The sequence below is a fragment of the Bolinopsis microptera genome, chromosome 10 (genome assembly GCF_026151205.1).
Source record: "Bolinopsis microptera isolate Bmic1 chromosome 10, MBARI_Bmic_1.0, whole genome shotgun sequence".
Classification (NCBI taxonomy): Eukaryota; Metazoa; Ctenophora; class Tentaculata; order Lobata; family Bolinopsidae; genus Bolinopsis; species Bolinopsis microptera.
The window spans coordinates 15,793,068-15,816,614 of NC_087081.1; the positions used below are offsets into that span (position 1 = coordinate 15,793,068).

Genomic DNA, 23,547 nt, shown 5'->3' on the forward strand with positions numbered 1-23,547 from the left:
ACTATGGTAACTAGTAGTGTTACTACGGTAACTAGTAGTGTAACTATGGTAACTAGTAGTGTTACTACGGTAACTAGTAGTGTAACTATGGTAACTAGTAGTTTAACTATGGTAACTAATAATGTAACTATGGTACACTACTAGTTACCATAGTTACACTAATAGTAACCAAAGTTTAGCAGAGAAGCGTGTTAATTGTTATGTGTCAATAATCTGTTGTACTATTATTTGGGTGTATTATTGTTTGGTACTCCGCTTATTAAGATGACCGTTACAAAAGATTCGGGTCAAAAAACACTTATAACTTATTAACTTTGCTTTTGTGAATTTTGTTTATTATTATTAAGTTTTCATTAAGCTTTTATTTTCAGCCGATTTGAGAAGATGAAGTGCTTGACCGGTTAATTTTCATAAGTTTCAGCACTGACCACAGATTCATCTTTTGAGTGATTTCCTTCTTTTAATATGACTTTATTACAACCATTAATGGAATTCCATGCAATAAATAAAACACACATTATTTGGAGACAGGCCAAGAAATAAATTTACTCTCGCAGGAAACAAACACTTGCAGACAGTAGACTATAGACTTATAAAGTGTAGAACAATTTGTATGTTAAGAAAATATGCCCTCAAAAATAAAATGAAATAAAAAGAAATTATTCACAGATTTACGTATTGAACGAAATTGCAAACCCAAAAACATAAAATTAATTTAGTTTAAAGATTATATTTTTTATTGATGCTTTTCATACAAAGTTAAAACAAATTCTTCATTTTGTGCATCCTGGGTTTGGACAGGATATGCCCGCCTAAATTATTCCCATCACGTTACATTACATAATTCTCAATAAATGTAATAGAATTGTAGTGTTGTAATTAGTTTAATTAAGTTTCACCAAATTCAAATACAAAATATATGATCCTAATGAAATTATCACTAATTCAATGTTCCTTAATTTTATATTTAATCTAAAATGTTGCTTCAAAACATTTTGCAGTTCGAAGGACCTAAAAATTGTCTCGAAATTGTCCGGTCCATCGCTGCTCAGACATATAACTTTAAATGTCCTTTAGTTTCGCTATCTCATCATGAAGTGCCTCATTAGCTTATTGCATTTTGGAATGCAGTCTTTTCACAGTAGTTGATGTTCTGATTGTTGCTCAACTATATGCGCCCTGAAATTATCAATGTAAAACTTCGCTCCAGTAGGTACAACAAACAACTATTTCATCATTAATGACCTGCAGTGTCACAAAGTTAATCACTAGTGTCATAAAGTTAATTACCAGTGTTACAAAGTTAATTGATTATATAATAACTTAAACACTATTGTATGCTGATTTCAATCCTGTTTTCACCCAACTGTCATCCTATAATCACTGTGCTCAAAGATTTGAAGTAGTTGAATGAGCAGTTTAATTTGAGAAAGCGCCCGTTGGTTAGCATTTGAATATTCATGTTTTAGGGTCGTTTACCTGGCCTGATGAACGTGGGTTTCTTTGTTTTACCTTGCATGGAGAAAAGAACAGCTCCTTCTTGGTTTACAATATTTGAATAATCATGATTTAAGGTGACATTACCTGATTACCTGGCCTGCTGTTTTATCTTACCTTGTGTGGACGAAGGAACCGCGTTTTGGGCTGTGTCTGCATGATACATTAGGTCCGACTTTAACAATACACCTGTAAATGTCCATGTTAAGAGTGACATTAAACTATACCCTGGATTGTTCTGAGGTACTAAAGTAAGAACTTTTGTCTTTCCCTCAGAAAGGCTAGTGTAAATTCAAAATCACAGATTAGCTAAGATAAAGATACTCTAAAGGATCAATTCTTATCTTGGGTATTTGAGAATGATTGTGAACAAACTCAGAAATAGCAGGAAAATTCTCCAACATTGTATTGTCAGTGAAACAAGGCTAATCGCTAAGTACTATGAAAAGCACAATCATTCGATCAAAATATTATGTGTCTTACCATCAAGTTACACTTAATAGGTCCGACGGACCTAAGGTCCGTGTTAGTACGCTTGCTGTCGTCGAGAAGAATCTGATCCCTTCAGAAACGAGAGGATCGTAAACTTCTTTTTTACTGGGTTAACTCTTGGAAAGAATTGAACATTGTTACACTAATAATAGGTTTTTGTGAATTTCAAAGATCTTAACAAGTGAATAAGTAAATAAACAATATTTTTAGGTAACTTACTTTATTGATACTGGTGATCTAGTCTCGCTAGCTCATCATTGTACTTCATTGCTTCAAGAAGGCAGCCTTTTCGCAATTGTTCTTTGTTACTAAATTATAAGCACCTGAAATTATCAATGTACAAATTTGTTGCAGTACAACAACAACTTATTTTATCATTAATCTTCACTATCACCATGGTGTTACAAAGTTAATTGAATATAATACCAACATACTATTTCTGCTGATTTCCTCTTCGTTTCTTACGAACCAATTGTTTTACTGTAATCACTTTGCTTTTCCAGATGCACCATAATATAGATTTGAAGTAATCGGATTCTAACATAAGTAATATTGAATCATGAGCCGTTTAACTTTATTTTGAGAAAGCCCCCTTTGGTCTATAGTATTTAAATATTCATGTTTTAAGGTGACATTACCTGACTTGATAAACGTTGGTTTCTTTGTCTTACCTTGTATTGACGAAGGAACAGCTCCTTCTTGCGGTGTCTGTATGATACATTAGGATCGTTTACAGCAATAAACCTGGAAAATTTCCTTGTTAAATGTGACATTAAACTATACCCTGGATTGTTGAGAGATATTAAGGTTAGAATTTCGTCTCTCCCTCAGAAAACCTAGTGTAAGTTCAAAATCACAGATTAGTTAAGATAAAGATACTTTTAAGGATCAATTCTTATCTTGGGTACTTGAGAATGATTGAGAACAAACTCAGAAATAGCAGAAAAATTCCCCATTAAACATTAAATCGTCAGTAACACAAGGCTAATCGCTAAGTGCTATAAAACGCACAATTATTCGATCAAAAGCTTGAGTGTCTTACCATCAACTATCACTCAATAGGTCCGTGTTAGTACACTTGCTGTCGTCGAGAAGAATGTGATCCACTTCATGACGAGAGTTGCTAATAAGCTCCGACATATATCGTCTGATTTTATCTTTTTAAGATATAAGGCGTCTACGTCAACACCTGTGATGGTGAATTGTTGTGAATTTTTACTCGACCATGTGGAGAAATAGCTGATAACAAGAAAAACGCGAGAAAACGATAGCTAATCGAAATATAACATTCAAATTATATCATGGCCTAAGCTGCAAAAGGAATACGTGATGCTACGCCAACATAAAAGTGTTCGATAATTTTACTTCGTTCAATATTCCGTTAACTCACGTTTTCATGTTCATAACTTAGATTGCCATCTTAACATATGAGCGTACGCTTCTTTTTAACTGGGTTAACTGCGTCTCGGAAAGAATTGAACATTGTTACACTAAAAGTTTTTTGTGAATGTCAAATATCGATTTAAGTCTACAAATATTTTGCGAAAAGATCTTAACAAGTTAATAAGTAAATAAACAACAGACGTGGACACCGCCGAAAATGCTGCAGTGGCGGCGTGAGGCCGTATTTCGCTCGGCGGCGGCGGCTGGAACCAATTTTTGGCAACATAATCATTGTACCACTGACTGACATCTTATAAGCTAATGTACACTTTGTATGCTAAGGTTCATTTCAAAATTGAATGACGATTTGAAAGAGCAACTATTTATACTCTGTTCAGCAACAAACAGATATTTGGCTACGATAACGGCAAAACTGATGTTACGAAATGTAGTATCAAATTCTTTTGTAACACCCGAATGTCAAGACTTGGAGGCTGGCCAAATTAAATTATTACTGTTTAGGCAAAAATTTGACATTCGGCGCGCCGATCGAAATTTATCGGCGGCGGCGGCGTGTCGAATTTATCGGCGGCGGCGGCGTACCGGCGGCGGCTCCCACCTCTGATAAACAATAATTTAAGGTAACTTACTTTATTGATACTGGTGATTTAGTCTCGCTAGCTCATCATTGTACTTCATTGCTTCAGGAAGGCAGCCTTTTCGCAATTGTTCTTTGTTACTAAATTATAAGCACCTGAAATTATCAATGTACAAATTTGTTGCAGTACAACAAAAACTTATTTTATCATTAATCTTTACTATCACAATGGTGTTACAAAGTTAATTGAATATAATACCAACATTCTATTTCTGCTGATTTCCTCTTTGTTTCTAACGAACCAATTGTTTTACTGTAATCACTTTGCTTTTCCAGATGCACCATAATATAGATTTGAAGTAGTCGGATTCTAACATAAGTAACATTGAATCATGAACCGTTTAACTTTATTTTGAGAAAGCCCCCGTTGGTCTATAATATTTAAATATTCATGTTTTAGGGTGCCTGCATTAACTGACTTGATATACGTTGGTTTCTTTGTCTTACCTTGCATGGACGAAGGAACAGCTCCTTCTTGCGGTGTCTGTATGATACATTAGGATCGTTTACAGCAATAAACCTGGAAATGTCTTTGTTAAATGTGACATCAAACTATACCCTGGATTGTTGAGAGATATTAAGGTTAGAATTTCGTCTCTCCCTCAGAAAGGCTAGTGTAAGTGTAAAATCACAGATTAGCTAAGAAAGAGATACTTTTAAGGATCAATTCTTATTTTGGTTATTTGAGAATGATTGTGAACAAACTCAGAAATAGCAGAAAAATTCCCCATGAAACATTAAATCGTCAGTAACACAAGGCTAATCGCTAAGTGCTATAAAACGCACAATTATACCATCAACTATCACTCAATAGGTCCGTGTTAGTACACTTGCTGTCGTCGAGAAGAATCTGATCCGCTTCATGACGATCAGAGTTGCTAATAAACTCCGAAAAATCTCGTCTGCTTCTATCTTTTTAAGATATAAGGAGTTTACATCAACACCTGTGATGGTGAATTGTTGTAAAATTTTACTAGACAATGTTAACGCGGAGAAATAGCTGATAACAAGAAAAACACAAGAAAAATGATAGCTAATCGAGAAATAACATTCAAATTTAATTATGGGCTCAGCTGCAAAAGGAATACGTGATACTACACCAACATAAATGTGTTCGATAATTTTCCTTCGTTCAATATTCCGTTAACTTACGTTTTTATGTTCTTAACTAACTAGGTGGCCATCTTAACGAAGGATCGTACGCTTCTTTTTTACTGGGTTAACTGCGTCTCGGAAAGAATTGAACATTGTTACACTAATTTAAATAGGTTTTTGTGAATGTCAAATATCGATTTAAGTCTACAGATACTTTGCGAAAAGATCTTATCAAGTAAATAAGTAAATAAACAATATTTTAGGTAACTTACTTTATTGATACTGGTGATTTAGTCTCGTAGTTTATCATTGTAGGTACTTCATTGCTTCATGAATGTAGCCTTTTCACAGTTGTTTTTTGTTACTCAATGCACCTTATAAGCACCTAAAATTATTAATGTAAAAATTTGTTCCAGAACAACAAACACCTATTTTATCAATAATATTTAGTGTCGCAATGGTGTTACAAAGTTAATCGATTATATAATACCAAAATACTATTTCTGCTGATTTCCTCCTTGTTTCTAACGAACCAATTGTTATACTGTAATCACTTTGCTTTTCCAGATGCACTGTGATATAGATTTGAAGTAATCGGATTATAACATAAGGCATGTTGGATCGTGAGCCGTTAAACTTTATTTTGAGAAAGCCCCCGTTGGTCTATAGTATTTAAATATTCATGTTTTAGGGTGCAATTACCTGACCTGATAAACGTTGGTTTCTTTGTCTTACCTTGTATGGACGAAGGAACAGCTCCTTCTTGCGGTGTCTGTATGAACTATGATACATTAGGATCGTTTACAGCAATAAACCTGCAAATGTCTTTGTAAAATGTGACATTAAACTATATTCTGGATTGTTCTGATATATTAAGGTTAGAATTTCGTCTCTCCCTCAAAAAAGCTAGTGTAAGTTCAAAATCACAGATTAGCTAAGATAGAGATACTTTAAAGGATCAATTCTTAACTTCGGTTTTAGTGAATGATTGAGAACAAACTCAGAAATAGCAGAAATATTCCCCAACATTAAATCGTCAGTAACACAAGGCTAATCGCTCAGTGCTATAAAACGCACAATTATTCGATCAAAAGCTTGAGTGCCTTACCATCAACTTACACTCAATAGGTCCGTGTTAGTACACTTGCTGTCGTCGAGAAGAATCTGATCCGCTTCATGACGAGAGTTGCTAATAAGCTCCGACAAATCTCGTCTGCTTTTATCTTTTTAAGATATAAGGAGTCTACGTCAACACCTGTGATTGTGAATTGTTGTGAATTTTTACTATACCATGTGGAGAAATAGCTGATACCAAGAAAAACTTAAGAAAACGATAGCTAATCGAGAAATAACATTCAAATCATATCATGGGCTCAGCTGAAAAAGGAATACGTGATGCTACGCCAACATAAATATGTTCGATGATTTTCCTTCGTTCAATATTCCATTAACTTACGTTTTCATGTTCTTAACTTAGGTTGCCATCTTAACATTGGAGCGTACACTTCTTTTTTACTGGGGTACTGCGTCTCGGAAAGAATTGAACATTGTTACACTAATAGTTTTTTGTGAATGTCAAATATCGATTTAAGTCTACAAATATTTTGCGAAAAGATCTTAACAAGTAAATAAGTAAATAAACAATAATTTTAGGTAACTTACTTTATTGATACTGGTGATTTAGTCTCGCTAGCTCATCATTGTACTTCATTGCTTCAGGAAGGCAGCCTTTTCGCAGTTGTTCTTTGTTACTAAATTATAAGCACCTGAAATTATCAATGTACAAATTTGTTGCAATACAACAAAAACTTATTTTATCATTAATCTTCGATTCTTCACCTATCAGTATCACAATGGTGTTACAAAGTTAATTGAATATAATACCAACATACTATTTTTTCTGATTTCCTCCTTGTTTCTAACGAACCAATTGTTTTACTGTAATCACTTTGCTTTTCCAGATGCACCATAATATAGATTTGAAGTAGTCGGATTCTAACATAAGTAATATTGAATCATGAGCCGTTAAACTTTATTTTGAGAAAGCCCCCGTTGGTCTATAGTATTTAAATATTCATGTTTTAGGGTGCCATTACCTGACCTGATAAACGTTGGTTTCTTTGTCTTACCTTGTATGGACGAAGGAACAGCTCCTTCTTGCGGTGTCTGTATGAAACATAAGGATCGTTTACAGCAATAAACCTGCAAATGTCTTTGTGAAATGTGACATTAAACTATATTCTGGATTGTTGAGTGATTTTAAAGTTAGAATTTCGTCTCTCCCTCAGAAAACCAAGTGTAAGTTCAAAATCACAGATTAGTTAAGATAAAGATACTTTTAAGGATCAATTCTTATTTTGGGTATTTGAGAATGATTGTGAACAAACTCAGAAATAGCAGAAAAATTCCCCGACATTAAATCGTCAGTAACACAAGGCTAATCATTAAGTACCATAAAACGCACAATTATTCGATCATGAGATTGAGTGTCTTACCATCAACTTACACTTAATAGGTCCGTGTTAGTACACTTGCTGTCGTCGAGAAGAATCTGATCCGCTTCATGACGAGAGTTGCTAATAAGCTCCGACATATCTTGTCTGCTTTTATCTTTTTAAGATATAATGAGTCTACGTCAACACCTGTGATGGTGAATTGTTTTGAATTTTTACTCGACCATGTGGAGAATTAGCTGATAACAAGAAAAACGCAAGAAAAACGCAAGAAAAACGCAAGAAAAACGCAAGAAAAACGATAGCTAATCGAGAAATAACATTAAAATTATATCATGGCCTCAGCTGCAAAATGAATACGTGATGCTACACCAACATAAATGTGTTCGATAATTTTCCTTCGTTCAATATTCCGTTAACTTACGTTTTCATGTTCTTAACTAACTAGGTCGCCATCTTAACCAAGGATCGTACTCTTCTTTTTAACTGGGTTAACTACGTCTTGGAAAGAATTGAAGATTGTTACACTAATAGTAGGTTTTTGTGAATATCGGTATTTCTAATTCTAATATAAGTAATGTTGGATTATGAGCCGTTTGAGAATGCCCCGTTGGTCAGTATTAGAATATTCATGTTTTAGGGTGTCATTACCTGGCCTGCTTCTTTGTCTTACCTTGAGTGATACAAACTCAGAAAATCTGAAGATGTCTCCGTATTAATGACACAAGGCTCATTGCCAGTTTCACAATACGCACAACCATTTGATGATCAAATATTGATCACGCAATAGAATATTAGATGATTGGGATAAAAATCTTGTGTATTTTATTGTCAACTTACATTATAGTTAAGCTTAGTCGTCGAGAATTAGGGCCTGATCCGTTTCAATATGATGAGGAATGCTCATAAGCTCCAGGAAATCTCGTCTGCCTTTATACTTATAGTAATGGACTTCAGAACTTGTGTTGCAGAAAATTGTTGTGAATTTTGCTCGAACATGTGGAGAAGCGCGGCTGGTATCAGAAATAAGCGCAGGAAAACTTTTTAAAATCGAGGAGTAACGTTTTTAATGCTATCAGTGGGCTCGGCTGAAAAAAGGTTCAAGATACTGCGCCAAAATAAATTCTTTTAATGATTTTCTTATCCAGTACTACTTCTTTGTTGATTTACATTTAAGACCGTTTTTTACGCAATTTCATGCTCATAACTTTTTCGCGATCCAGGATTACAGACTTTTACATTCGCGCGGTCTTACAGGATATTGGTTCATTTGCAATGAACTCGGTGAACTGAATTTCGAAAAGAATCGAATTATGTTACACTAATAAAGTTTAGTTAATCTTAGATTTACGTCAAAATAAGTATTTCCGGAAGATGTCAAGAATTAAGTATTAGTAAGGAAACAAATTTTGCAGGTCGATAACTTACTTTTTGGATTCTGGTCACTGCAAGACTCTATAAATTCCATATCTTCGTGCAAATCAGTTATAGTGGTCTGGTACTACTCCAGGGATCCTCGTGCTACTCTGTACTCTGTAGTCGAATAGTTAGTTGATTTCTTCATGGTTATGTCTATTATTTATCCTGAAAAGAAGATCAGTTAACGCACCGATCTTTATTTTCTGTTGACACTTGCAAATATACCAAGCAAATTGGGGTACCTTAGTTCCCAAAAATTTGTGTGCCATTATATTGAGCACAATTTATTTGAGCCCGAAAAATTTGGGCAGAAAATTTGAACTCATTTGGGCGACCGAAAATTTGGGCACAAATTCTTCGAAAAATGAACGATTTTCCACTAAAATTTCAGTTAGATATTTGCCTTAGTTCATTATTATTCCTTATTATTCCAGTCATTTTGCTTTCAATTTTAAGCATGTAGGTGGTAGTCTGAGTTGTTTCACATTATGAAATTTACGATCTGCCCAGTAACTACTAAAAAATACAGTGATGATGGCAGTGCACAGTACAAAATGATAGATATACAATAGTGATATTTAGTGTCTCAATCAGATAGTTTATTCTACTTACACTCAGCATATCTTATCATACCCCTTTCACATACAATTATCATTATGACGCCTCACCAGGTGGTCGAAAGGTTTGACCAGTGTCCAGTTCTTTGAGAAAATCCTTCTTCCCCATCAACAACCCTGAGCAGAAAGCGCTACTGATATCAGATGTGTTTCGGGCCCAACACACACAGACACTAAATTAAGATTTGATGACAGCCAACAACTGCATCCTACAGAAAGTTCCAGCTAATATGACCCATCATCTACAGCCCCTGGACATATCTATCAATGGACTGGCTAAGAAATTCATGCGCAATAAGTACGAAGATTGGTACGCGAAAAACATAGTGTGTCAGCTCAATGGAGGAGTTTCATCAGACAATGTGAAAATTTATACCCGCTTGACAGTGATCCGTGAAGTACACGCTCGTTTAAAAGGGAGGCCAGATGACATAAGGAAAGGCTTTGAGAAGTTGGGTATAACTGATGCTTGTAGATCAGAATTTACGGTGGATGATAATCCATTTGCAGATCTTGTTTAAATTTCTAGCTATCCGTACCTCTAGCCATTTGTTTTATTAGTAGCTGTTAGCTATTCCAGTTATTTCTATTCATTTAAAATATAAGCCTTTTTACTTGGTCAAGCCATGAATGACAGATTAGAAAACTAAAATTTCAAATATTATTTCACTTGGATATGAAGAAAAAGCCATCTTTCTATAGATTTCAGGGCCACAGGCCAAATGCCAAAAGTTTGGTTAGCAAAAAATTTAGCAGACGGAAAAGATTTATGCAATTAATTTGGTCTGCAAAAAATTTGGGCGAGAGGCCCGCTCAAATTTTTTGTCGCCCAAATTTTTGGGAATTAAGGTATGTCGTAAATTAGATATAAATTAAAGTTTTAAATTAAAATCATTATTAATACTAATAGTAACTATGAAATAGATAAATACAATATAAATACTTAAATATTTGAAAGTTTAACTAAAGCCCTCAAAATAGTAGTAGATTATGATATACGTCTATTCATGTTTGTGTAAGCAGATTAGTATTCATAAATGAATGTTGATAATTTAAGAACATACCAAACCATGAGCTCAGTTGAGTTCCGTCTGATGAAGTCTGATGAAGTCTGGCTCACTGTCCGTCTTAATAAAGTACGATCTGACTGCAACGATGTAATCAATCTATAATTCGACATATTATTGGGTTATGTGACAGGGAGAGATTTCAGATTTTAAGCGAAAATAACCAAAAGTAGGATATTTGGTAGACTAAGATAACAATTACATAAGTATCAAATACATTAATTATTAGCCTAAAATAAGTTTCAAACCTTAGAGGTAGTTTTAAGCAGGTATAACTATGGAAATAAAAACGTGACATTAAACAAAAGAAATTGATAGAAATTATCAAGGTTTATCGATCAGCATAGATGTAATCTTAGTTTAACCAAATTGATTTACCAATGTTTAATGCGAAAATAGTGCTACACTAAACAGTAAATTAGTAAAACGTTTCACGGCTAAAATATGCAATAATTTTTAGGGAAAGTTTAATGAAATAGCTTCATTATCCAAATATAAACTCTCAAATTAAACTGTGAGCAAACCTGGTTGGAAGCTGATTGAGATCCATTAGTTATCGCCATCTGTTTATCTTTTAGTCTTGATACAATCGTCATTTTCGGTATACTTCACTTGAAATATGACAAAAACAGTTAATTGATATCAATTTCACTTTAGAAATAAGCTATAAACTTATAAAATGCTCATTCTTTTTCCATATTTTATGTAAAATTTGAGTATGATATGTTACATTTATTTGGAGCTATTAGATGAAAACATGAAACTTGTAAGTGAAGTTATCCCGTATTTTTGTCAATTATGGCCATCAGGAATTGGGTTTTCGCGATGAGCATGCATTCATCACTTAAAATTTACTTACTTGTGAACCTCGATAGAAATCCCCTCTAATCCCCCGCAAAAACTTAACGGTCGAGTATATTTGTTCGCTGAGTTTCAAACTGGCGTCTCATAATGTTGACTGCTAAAATTTGTGCAGTTGATCTTAAATTTTAGTGTTCATCCTACTGGCTTTATATAATAGAAACAAAAAATATCTTAGTTAATAATTATTATATCTGGTTATAACTCCGAGATCATATCATGTCAGTATATTTTACAGCGCGCGCGAAGTTCATGGGTACACATTTTTTGCTCTGCAACCGAAAGTCTTAAACATCCTGAAATAAAGATGTTCGGTTAGGGCTATCATCTGATAAAAACTTTTTAGATTACTCCAATGAATCAGTTGTGGGATATAAAGAAACTTAAAAAGCTTCATTGTGTGTTTTCACACATACTTCACTCTAATGTATACCGTGAACATATCATACTTGCTAATAGGTATATAGTAAGTTTTATAATGAGTAGTCTCACCTTGTTTCCCGATTACCACTATCTCGTACACACCTGGAACGTAACTTTTGTTAATCAACTCTAGCTTCACCGTTTCTCCGTATTTGCAGCTGGATTCAGGTGATAGGTTATCAAGTGCTGCTCCCTCTGTGTACACTGTGAGGGCGTAATTGCTACAGGAGCTGCCACCCTCACAGGTACTACAGTCTCTTATAGAGCAGGTCCAGGTGTAGGAAGGATTACCATCTTTACTAAGCCGTATCACTTGTTCAACACAGTGAACCTGGTCTAGTGTTATCTTCAACCAGCTTTTACTGTCAGAACCAGGTGCTGTGTAGGAGGAAGTCTCCAGGTCAAGGTCTATAGCGTGGTTAGCAGCGTACTTCTCCTCGTTATCAATCATTGTGCGGGACTGTGCAGCACTGACTGGGACTATCTCACCATCCAGTCTTTCTCTCTTAGCTGCAATAACACGTATTACTTATACAGTACCTTTATAATATGTAACTAACGATATTTTTAACTGGCTACCGTACGAGCACTAAAGTTGATTTCAATTATTATATTTCAATTATTATATTACGAATAATTTGAGCTAGCCTGATGGTATTCAGAGAGTGCATTAATGTAATGTACTGCGAGCTGGTCCCAAGTCCAAACGCCATGCCATCATTTCATTTTCATTATAATAACCTTATGTAGTTATTGACTACTGATGCGTAGGTTTATAATACAAGATTTATTGAAGAAACACGTCAATATTCATACAACGATTACTAATCTGCGTTACTCATACATTATCAGTGGCGTAACGTTGCCTGTTGGCGCCCCCCCCCCCCCCCCCCCCGCCGAAAAAGCACCCCCTGTTGGCGCCCTCTCCCCTTTTGGTGCCCCTCCTTAAATTGCAAACAAATTAGGTGATTTTAGAGAATACGACGGTAAGTTTTGCTAGTACTTTAGTTAAGTTTTAGATATTGTCTGTCCAACATTCCCGCGGGGTAGCCACGCCCATATTTGGTCCAAATTAGGCCGAATTTATCCAAATACCATGAACATGCCCCATATCCATAGTTTATGTACTCTACTTGTAGCTAATGGTCTCCTGAACTCGTATATGAAATTTCATCAAGATTTGACAACAAATGGCTGAGTTATGAGCAAAAAACCATATGCCTCAAAAAAATTTGGCGGCGAAATTTCAAAATTTTCTCAGAAAAATTCAGCCCCCCCCCCCCCCCCCCCCCCCCCCATGAAAGTGAGAAAGTGGTCATTTAAGAGCAATAACTTATATGAAACCTACCACATTGAGCAGGAGAGAAGAGTAGGTGAAACGTTAGTAGAAGAAATATCGACATTTCTCTGTAGAAATAATTATTTTCAGTTTGAGTTAGCTTAAAGTTTAAATTTCACAAAGCAATTTTAAAATGATGCGTTTAAAAACAAAGCTCACATTCTACTCATAACAACGATACTATATCTAGACATTAATTTCAATATTAATTCTGTTAGTTTCATTCAATTCAGTTGTTTTTCAGTTTATTTCAGTAAATTTTCAGTATAAAAATTATACCATTTAACAAACTTCGTCCTCTTCTGAAATGGGAATAACATCCGGTGACCGACAACTAAGAACCTCTCATTCCGGGCTCCCACAGGTATCACATCACATGGCCCAATCAGTGACGTATCATCGGTGATGTGATCCATATGGCATTTACGCTATCATTGAGGAAGAGGCTGAAATGGTCTGAGTGCAGTTATGAAGACCGATTAAACCCGCCTGAACAAAGGAACACACAGTGCTGTTAGGAAATATAGCGAACTGAGATGAGTTACACAGAGTGGTATTGCTTTAACAAAAGATGGCAAGGATTACACAATTTTTTGATGTACCTCACCTATATGAGGATTGATTATTTATCTAGAAATTCTTTACAGTGGAATTATATGTGCCATTAAACCTCTCCCCTTAAGTCTCGACATGACCCTGCGCCACTCCCTGAACCCCACCCAATACTCCCACCAATCTGTTTTAGCTTGCCTCCACTAACAGTCTGACTCAGACATCACAACCTAAGGTTGATTCACTTGATGGGGAGTTGAAGGACGCGTTTGCTGACCTTCTGAGTCTACATCCTCCGGAAGAGGATGTTACTAAGGAAATTAACGGTGGAGCTAATGGCGATGTGGGGAGCTTCGGTTAGTGACCGGTGTTTTATTTTGACTCTATTATAAACGTGAATCTATCATGATACTGATCCAATTCTACGTTTTGATGTCATTATCTGGGATTATAATCACGAGAATCTATAATTTTATCAATTATTAAAACCTCAGCCCCGGATTGTAAAAAATATTTCTCAAACAGAGACTCAAACAGAAACTCAATATTATCTGCTGCAAATTACATACCTCAACTCTCGGAGTAGCTCGGAGATTATTGACCTGTCTCAAGATGATATCGAGCTAGATGGTGAGTGAAAATGACACGTGATAATGACACGTGATAATGACACGTGATAATGACACGTGATAATGACACGTGATGTTATGACAGCAGGTGTAACGGGACATGATGACAGAGCGGAAGTTCATTATATGTATAGACAAAAACAAATTATTCGGGGTTTTTATTTATTATTAGATTATTATTTCCTGTGGTATTTTCACGTAATCGCACCCAGATTTGGGTTTAGATGCATGTGTCAGGTTGTGGGTAGAAAATATCAAACGCCCACGTGATAAGCACGTGACAGGTGGTAAAAGGGAGTTTAGAGCTCTGCATGGTTAGTTCATATTGTGTGTTTTAGTGTTCTAGTGTGTTCTAGTCACTTGTTTTAGTGTGTTATAGTATGTGATGGTGACCTTTTTAGTATGCTAGCCTTTCCCTTGATTTTTGGCTCTGAAAATTATTGAGTCTCGCAGTATGACATGCCAATCTATACAAATACACTTACATAACTTAAACATCATTCCAATATGCATGCTACTGTAACTGTAAGTAATAGCAATCCATGCATTCTTCTCGGCAGCTTTATCTTAATAAAAACACTTCATCTCAATTTAATTATGGCCATAGTTGATAAAACTCCCTATAATTTCTAAAGTTTCAATAAATTGCTCTTCTGGAAATTCCAAAAATAAAAGCGTTAACGAGATTTGACTGGAAATAATTTCTACCCGTCACATACAAAATATGTCACGTGACTAAACCCATATCTCAGGGAGTGATACGAAGGAAACGTCACACGGGAAGAAGTCTAAAGGGAACTTAGTAAGTCCCTGGGTACTATAAAACAAGTGTTTGGAAAAATGAAATCAGATCCTATAAAATAATGAATGTTGTACCAAGCACCTGCTATTGGACCTTAGGATCCGAACCAAAAGACCTGGCATGTTACTTAACTATCCGAGATAGGGGTTTCAATGGTAAAAAAACTTGTAATGGGCATACCGTAGTCAAAGTGAGTAACGGGCAGTACAACCCATCATACTGCACGTCTCCTAAAGTCCTAAATACACAATAATCAAGGTCCAGGGGAGTCAGAAGGATGTCACTTTGAATGTTTTATTCATTAACCAGGTCGAATTGGGCAATTAAAATCGTCAAAGATATTTAAAGTATTAGGACGTTTTGGCATGAATTTTAACTGGGGGAGGTTGCCCATCTCGCAATTGAAGTATTAAGAATATATATCCCATAAATCCTTATCACTGAATCACGTGACTTGATTCCATGTCCGTTATTGGCCCTCAGGAGGCTGAGTACTATGCTGCATATTCATGATAACCAGGTTTTGTGCGAGCAAATTTTATTCCGGATAGGTGCGTTGACATGGGACTAGGGATTTGTTTAATAAAGAGCTCATCTTTGAGCACTTGTCTGCTTGGCGACAAGAATTCAACAATAGATCACATACTATCCCAAACATTCACACACAGAATAAGTAATTGACTGTCAAAGCGTCTATATATAATATACATATATCAAATAAGGAAACTAATATTGGGAAGAAGTTCTTCAACATCCCAGACAAGAATATCCTAAAGCACCTCCACAAAGTCATCAACATAAACACGGTAAAATAAAATACTGTTGCCGAATTTATAACTATAAGCTCACAAGGCGACTCCACCGACCAAGATTCCGCAACTTGCAACTGTAGAAACAAAACAAATTGTCCATTGCCTTGAAAATGTCAGACCAAATCAACTGTTTACCAGGCCAATGCATTATCGGAAGGCAGAGCATCATATTTATACATATTATAAAGATAAAGGTCTGACTGAAACGCTCTCAAAAAGCGTTGGTCAAATTATTGCCAAAGCTTAAAGACTGAGTTCTACAAAACATCAACCGTGTTATCCAAACTCATATGGAGACTCAAAAGAGACACTGACAATATGAAATACACTATTAATTTGCAAATATTACAAAATGCCAATAATACAAGTTTGGTGCGAGAATGAGAAACTTGTGCCTGACATAAAAGCTCGATAATCATCAAAAATCCGACCTCCGCCTTGTCACAAAATATTAATTTCTCTTTTAAACTAATAGTAAATAATTTAAACATTAAGATTCTAACCAGCCAGGTAGTAAAAACTGCAGGGGAGGTATGCAATGGGAGAGCCAAGCTCACGAGATTTGTCGAATTAATTTATTATGTTATACTCATTTTGTATCATTTCCTTGTAGCCCGATGCAATCATTGTTTAACTTGAACATTTATGAAGAATTATGTTATTACAGAAAGTGTCATTTCCTTAAAGCCCAATGCTCCAATGGAATTGTTTAACTTGAAGAGTTATGAAGAATTATGTAATTACTGAGAGTAGCAGAAAACTTTTAAGTGTGGCTCGAAAGCACAATAAGACCAAACATAAGTTTTTAGTGATTTTACCTGGGGAAAAACGTAAATCTAGATTTGCAGAAATTTGGGGTTTGAACAAAAGATGATGCACAACTCTAAAACAACCTGGCCAGAGATTTGGCTCTGGGTATTATATAGGCGAGGGCATTGCATGCAGGAGAGGGACAAATCTTAATATGCTAAACTAATGGTAAGCGCCCATTAAAATAGGATAAACTATGCTCATCCACATGGGACTCAGTGTCTAAACGTTGACCGTTTAGAACTGATTTACTCTGCCAACATGAAGATTTTTCCGAAAGGGGTTAGTTTCGGGTCCGCGGCTGGCATGCAGGAGAGGGACAAATCTTAATATGCTAAATTAATGGTAAGCGCCCATTTTTTAAATTTTTTATCTCACACTTATTTTACTTCGGAGTATTCCAACAGCCACATTGTTACACAAGTGTAACTAGCCAATTACAGGAAGCCGAAGGAAAAAAATAAAATAGGATAAACTATGCTCATCCACATGGGACTCAGTGTCTAAACGTTGACCGTTTAGAACTGATTTACTCTGCCAACATGAAGATTTTTCCGAAAGGGGTTAGTTTCGGGTCCGCGGCTGGCATGCAGGAGAGGGACAAATCTTAATATGCTAAACTAATGGTAAGCGCCCATTAAAATAGGATAAACTATGCTCATCCACATGGGACTCAGTGTCTAAACGTTGACCGTTTAGAACTGATTTACTCTGCCAACATGAAGATTTTTCCGAAAGGGGTTAGTTTCGGGTCCGCGGCTGGCATGCAGGAGAGGGAAAAATCTTAATATGCTAAACTAATGGTAAGCGCCCATTAAAATAGGATAAACTATGCTCATCCACATGGGACTCAGTGTCTTAATGTTGACCGTTTAGAACTGATTTACTCTGCCAACATGAAGATTTTTCCGAAAGGGGTTAGTTTTGGGTCCGCGGCTGGCCCCCTGGCATGTAGGAGAGGGACAAATCTGACTATGCTAAACTAATGGTAAGCGCCCATTAAAATAGGGTAAACTATGTCCCTGAACTTTGAGTCGTCTATAGGCAAATTTAACGGAGAGTGGTACAGACAGAAACGAGGAGTACCGACAGGAGGCAGTATCTGTGTACAACTTGCAAACATAGCAGTATACCATGTCATGCGTGAGCAAATCTATTCAGACACGGAACTAATGGAACCTGTAAAATCGGTCAAGAGATACATAGACGACGGCTGTGGAGTATTCCATGGTACGAAAAGACAGTTTTCAAAATTCATCGCGACTGTCAATTCAAGGCTAGCAGAACTTGGCCTCCACTACTCATAACAACGATACTATATCTAGACATTAATTTCAATATTAATTCTGTTAGTTTCATTCAATTCAGTTGTTTTCAGTTTATTTCAGTAAATTTTCAGTATAAAAATTATACCATTTAACAAACTTCGTCCTCTTCTGAAATGGGAATAACATCCGGTGACCGACAATTAAGAACCTCTCATTCCGGGCTCCCACAGGTATCACATGGCCCAATCAGTGACGTATCATCGGTGATGTGATCCATATGGCATTTACGCTATCATTGAGGAAGAGGCTGAAATGGTCTGAGTGCAGTTATGAAGACCGATTAAACCCGCCTGAACAAAGGAACACACAGTGCTGTTAGGAAATATAGCGAACTGAGATGAGTTACACAGAGTGGTATTGCTTTAACAAAAGATGGCAAGGATTACACAATTTTTTGATGTACCTCACCTATATGAGGATTGATTATTTATCTAGAAATTCTTTACAGTGGAATTATATGTGCCATTAAACCTCTCCCCTTAAGTCTCGACATGACCCTGCGCCACTCCCTGAACCCCTCCCAATACTCCCACCAATCTGTTTTAGCTTGCCTCCACTAACAGTCTGACTCAGACATCACAACCTAAGGTTGATTCACTTGATGGGGAGTTGAAGGACGCGTTTGCTGACCTTCTGAGTCTACATCCTCCGGAAGAGGATGTTACTAAGGAAATTAACGGTGGAGCTAATGGCGATGTGGGGAGCTTCGGTTAGTGACCGGTGTTTTATTTTGACTCTATTATAAACGTGAATCTATCATGATACTGATCCAATTCTACGTTTTGATGTCATTATCTGGGATTATAATCACGAGAATCTATAATTTTATCAATTATTAAAACCTCAGCCCCGGATTGTAAAAAATATTTCTCAAACAGAGACTCAAACAGAAACTCAATATTATCTGCTGCAAATTACATACCTCAACTCTCGGAGTAGCTCGGAGATTATTGACCTGTCTCAAGATGATATCGAGCTAGATGGTGAGTGAAAATGACACGTGATAATGACACGTGATAATGACACGTGATAATGACACGTGATGTTATGACAGCAGGTGTAACGGGACATGATGACAGAGCGGAAGTTCATTATATGTATAGACAAAAACAAATTATTCGGGGTTTTTATTTATTATTAGATTATTATTTCCTGTGGTATTTTCACGTAATCGCACCCAGATTTGGGTTTAGATGCATGTGTCAGGTTGTGGGTAGAAAATATCAAACGCCCACGTGATAAGCACGTGACAGGTGGTAAAAGGGAGTTTAGAGCTCTGCATGGTTAGTTCATATTGTGTGTTTTAGTGTTCTAGTGTGTTCTAGTCACTTGTTTTAGTGTGTTATAGTATGTGATGGTGACCTTTTTAGTATGCTAGCCTTTCCCTTGATTTTTGGCTCTGAAAATTATTGAGTCTCGCAGTATGACATGCCAATCTATACAAATACACTTACATAACTTAAACATCATTCCAATATGCATGCTACTGTAACTGTAAGTAATAGCAATCCATGCATTCTTCTCGGCAGCTTTATCTTAATAAAAACACTTCATCTCAATTTAATTATGGCCATAGTTGATAAAACTCCCTATAATTTCTAAAGTTTCAATAAATTGCTCTTCTGGAAATTCCAAAAATAAAAGCGTTAACGAGATTTGACTGGAAATAATTTCTACCCGTCACATACAAAATATGTCACGTGACTAAACCCATATCTCAGGGAGTGATACGAAGGAAACGTCACACGGGAAGAAGTCTAAAGGGAACTTAGTAAGTCCCTGGGTACTATAAAACGAGTGTTTGGAAAAATGAAATCAGATCCTATAAAATAATGAATGTTGTACCAAGCACCTGCTATTGGACCTTAGGATCCGAACCAAAAGACCTGGCATGTTACTTAACTATCCGAGATAGGGGTTTCAATGGTAAAAAACTTGTAATGGGCATACCGTAGTCAAAGTGAGTAACGGGCAGTACAACCCATCATACTGCACGTCTCCTAAAGTCCTAAATACACAATAATCAAGGTCCAGGGGAGTCAGAAGGATGTCACTTTGAATGTTTTATTCATTAACCAGGTCGAATTGGGCAATTAAAATCGTCAAAGATATTTAAAGTATTAGGACGTTTTGGCATGAATTTTAACTGGGGGAGGTTGCCCATCTCGCAATTGAAGTATTAAGAATAATATATACTTATATATCCAATAAAACCTTATCACTGAATCACGTGACTTGATTCCATGTCCGTTATTGGCCCTCAGGAGGCTGAGTACTATGCTGCATATTCATGATAACCAGGTTTTGTGCGAGCAAATTTTATTCCGGATAGGTGCGTTGACATGGGACTAGGGATTTGTTTAATAAAGAGCTCATCTTTGAGCACTTGTCTGCTTGGCGACAAGAATTCAACAATAGATCACATACTATCCCAAACATTCACACACAGAATAAGTAATTGACTGTCAAAGCGTCTATATATAATATACATATATCAAATAAGGAAACTAATATTGGGAAGAAGTTCTTCAACATCCCAGACAAGAATATCCTAAAGCACCTCCACAAAGTCATCAACATAAACACGGTAAAATAAAATACTGTTGCCGAATTTATAACTATAAGCTCACAAGGCGACTCCACCGACCAAGATTCCGCAACTTGCAACTGTAGAAACAAAACAAATTGTCCATTGCCTTGAAAATGTCAGACCAAATCAACTGTTTACCAGGCCAATGCATTATCGGAAGGCAGAGCATCATATTTGGGCAATTCCACGTAGTGTAATTCACACTTTGCACAAAATTTAGCTTTTAATTGCATGCTAATTGTAGGCTAACATTAGCAGCATGATAATATAAAGTCAGAATGAAGTTTAAACGTTTGTGATGATGTGGCAACAAAAGTTTAATGTCTATCTCTTATACTTTTTATGTGAGCAGCATTTTAAAAAGTAGACGTTATTCACAGGCATAATTTGGTGTTTTAGAAATCTTGCCTTAAAATTGCAATTCGTGCCCCAGTGTAATAGCAGAAGTTACAATAAGGCTTGATCACAATAAAGTACACATTTTTCTAACTTCCTATGTCCTTCCTAACATAAATTTGTGGAATGTGTGTAGTACAGGGACAATATAGGAAGTAAACGTTATTCACATTTGGACGTAGTGTAACTCACACTCTGCCCAGTTGCCCTGTTTGTGCGTTGTATTGATGTTTGCTTGTTCTTGATTTGGTTGCTGCTATTGTAAAATGGTGAAGTAGACTGACTATTACTGATTTTAAATTAAATTGACTACTAATCGGTCCAATTAGATACTGGTAATGGTGTAGATTACACCCTACTGCCATACCACAGTGGTCGGGGCGCCCATGCGAGGTAGACATAAGATATAGGCATGACTAAGGGGTATGATATACCACAAAACATGTATTCTAGGGGTATCTTGCCCCAAAATAACGTTTAAAAAGGTTTTTAGAGTGATTAAATGGATATTTGACCTCAAATATTAATTTTACCTCATTTTTTGTCAAAAATTGCATTTTTTGGCAATTTTTTGCCATTTTTTAGGACAAACTACAAAAATAAGTTGCAAATTAACTTTGGTAAGCATCTATAAGTTGATCTATCTGTAAGTATAGGACATTTAGAGTAATCCTAGAAAAATGTACAGTGTAATATTGTGGCATGATTTTTTTATGAGCTCTCAAAGGTTCATGATTAGACAGAAATTGGGCGAAATTTATAACTTTTTAATTCCATTTTTAGACCATTTTATCACTTATATCAATTCTAAACTACTTCTTTGTGTTTTTAATGTGAAGAGGTCATCAAGAGCTTTAATTTGATACCTCTATACATGGTTTTTGATAAAAATTATAATTTTTGGGGCAAAAACACTGCTCTTTTCAGCAAAATTTAGTTACGTGACAAGAAAATAAGGTAATTTTAGCCCCAAATTGCTGATATTTTCTGAAAATAAGCCTTTAAATTACTCAAATAAGTGTTCCCAGACCTAACAATGACTATAAAACACTTTCAAATCAATTTTGATGTCCTAATCCATTTAAAAATCATTATTTTTGCGATTTAAGGTCTAAAAGTGGCACATTTTGCCCTGGCGGAACCCTAATTTCGATTAAATTACCAACACTTCCAGGCAGTTGTTGAAAATAGGTCACTGGAATTGCCCTGGAAGTATTGAAAGTACAATTTATTTCACAACAAAGCATTTAAACCACTTGTTTTATTAATTTTCCGCTGTGTAAATTACACTACCAAGCTGTGAATTACGCTACCTGTGAATCACACTACCCCTACTTTTTGCACTTCCAGTGTGACAAAACGAATGAAATTTTCTGACCTTTATAGATGACTAAAGTTGCCGTTAGAGAGAGAGTTACGAATCAAACAGACTTATAGTGTAGCAACAGTAAAACATTTTTCACTATTTGGTAGCGTTATTCACTCGCGAAGAGGAAAAATTTGATCATAAGACACTCAAAAAGTAAAGAAATTTGGCCCTCAAAATTAGGCTGGCCTTCTATCTGAAGCCCACTAGGTTGATATACAGGATAAAATATTGAATACTACGATTAATAAAGCTCCCTAAAATCTTTCGGAAAATAACTGGATATTCACACTAAAGATACACTAAATTTAAGCCAACTTTGACGCGCTACAGTTTTTAAACTAGGCTAGATATCAACAAACGGTTTTTTGCCCCTGAAAATATGGTCAAATATCTTAAAGATTTTCTATCTCTCCCAAACCACCTCCAAACTTTATTATTTTGTTACTGGTTACCGTTATCATGGAATTGCCCATTTATACATATTATAAAGATAAAGGTCTGACTGAAACGCTTTCAAAAAGCGTTGGTCAAATTATTGCCAAAGCTTAAAGACTGAGTTCTACAAAACATCAACCGTGTTATCCAAACTCATATGGAGACTCAAAAGAGACACTGACAATATGAAATACACTATTAATTTGCAAATATTACAAAATGCCAATAATACAAGTTTGGTGCGAGAATGAGAAACTTGTGCCTGACATAAAAGCTCGATAATCATCAAAAATCCGACCTCCGCCTTGTCACAAAATATTAAATTCTCTTTTAAACTAATAGCAAATAAGTTAAACATTAAGATTCTAACCAGCCAGGTAGTAAAAACTGCAGGGGAGGTATGCAATGGGAGAGCCAAGCTCACGAGATTTGTCGAATTAATTTATTATGTTATACTCATTTTGTATCATTTCCTTGTAGCCCGATGCAATCATTGTTTAACTTGAACATTTATGAAGAA

General features: G+C 35.8%; 3 long non-coding RNA genes across 3 annotated transcripts; all 3 read right to left on the reverse strand.

Annotated features, from left to right (window-relative positions):
- Positions 1-517: 517 nt before the first annotated feature.
- LOC134822180 (uncharacterized) lies at positions 518-1,686 on the reverse strand. The gene is made up of 2 exons (XR_010161142.1): positions 1,615-1,686; positions 518-1,179 (listed from the first exon to the last, which is right to left on the reverse strand). It is a non-coding gene; the product is annotated as an uncharacterized LOC134822180 (long non-coding RNA).
- A 2,816-nt stretch (positions 1,687-4,502) lies between these two features.
- Positions 4,503-5,510, reverse strand: LOC134822182 (uncharacterized). The gene is made up of 3 exons (XR_010161144.1): positions 5,183-5,510; positions 4,825-4,974; positions 4,503-4,589 (listed from the first exon to the last, which is right to left on the reverse strand). It is a non-coding gene; the product is annotated as an uncharacterized LOC134822182 (long non-coding RNA).
- Positions 5,511-5,859: 349 nt separating this feature from the next.
- Positions 5,860-7,767, reverse strand: LOC134822181 (uncharacterized). Its single transcript, XR_010161143.1, has 5 exons — positions 7,632-7,767; positions 7,255-7,327; positions 6,582-6,891; positions 6,245-6,380; positions 5,860-5,940 (listed from the first exon to the last, which is right to left on the reverse strand). It is a non-coding gene; the product is annotated as an uncharacterized LOC134822181 (long non-coding RNA).
- Between the last annotated feature and the right edge of the window lie 15,780 nt (positions 7,768-23,547).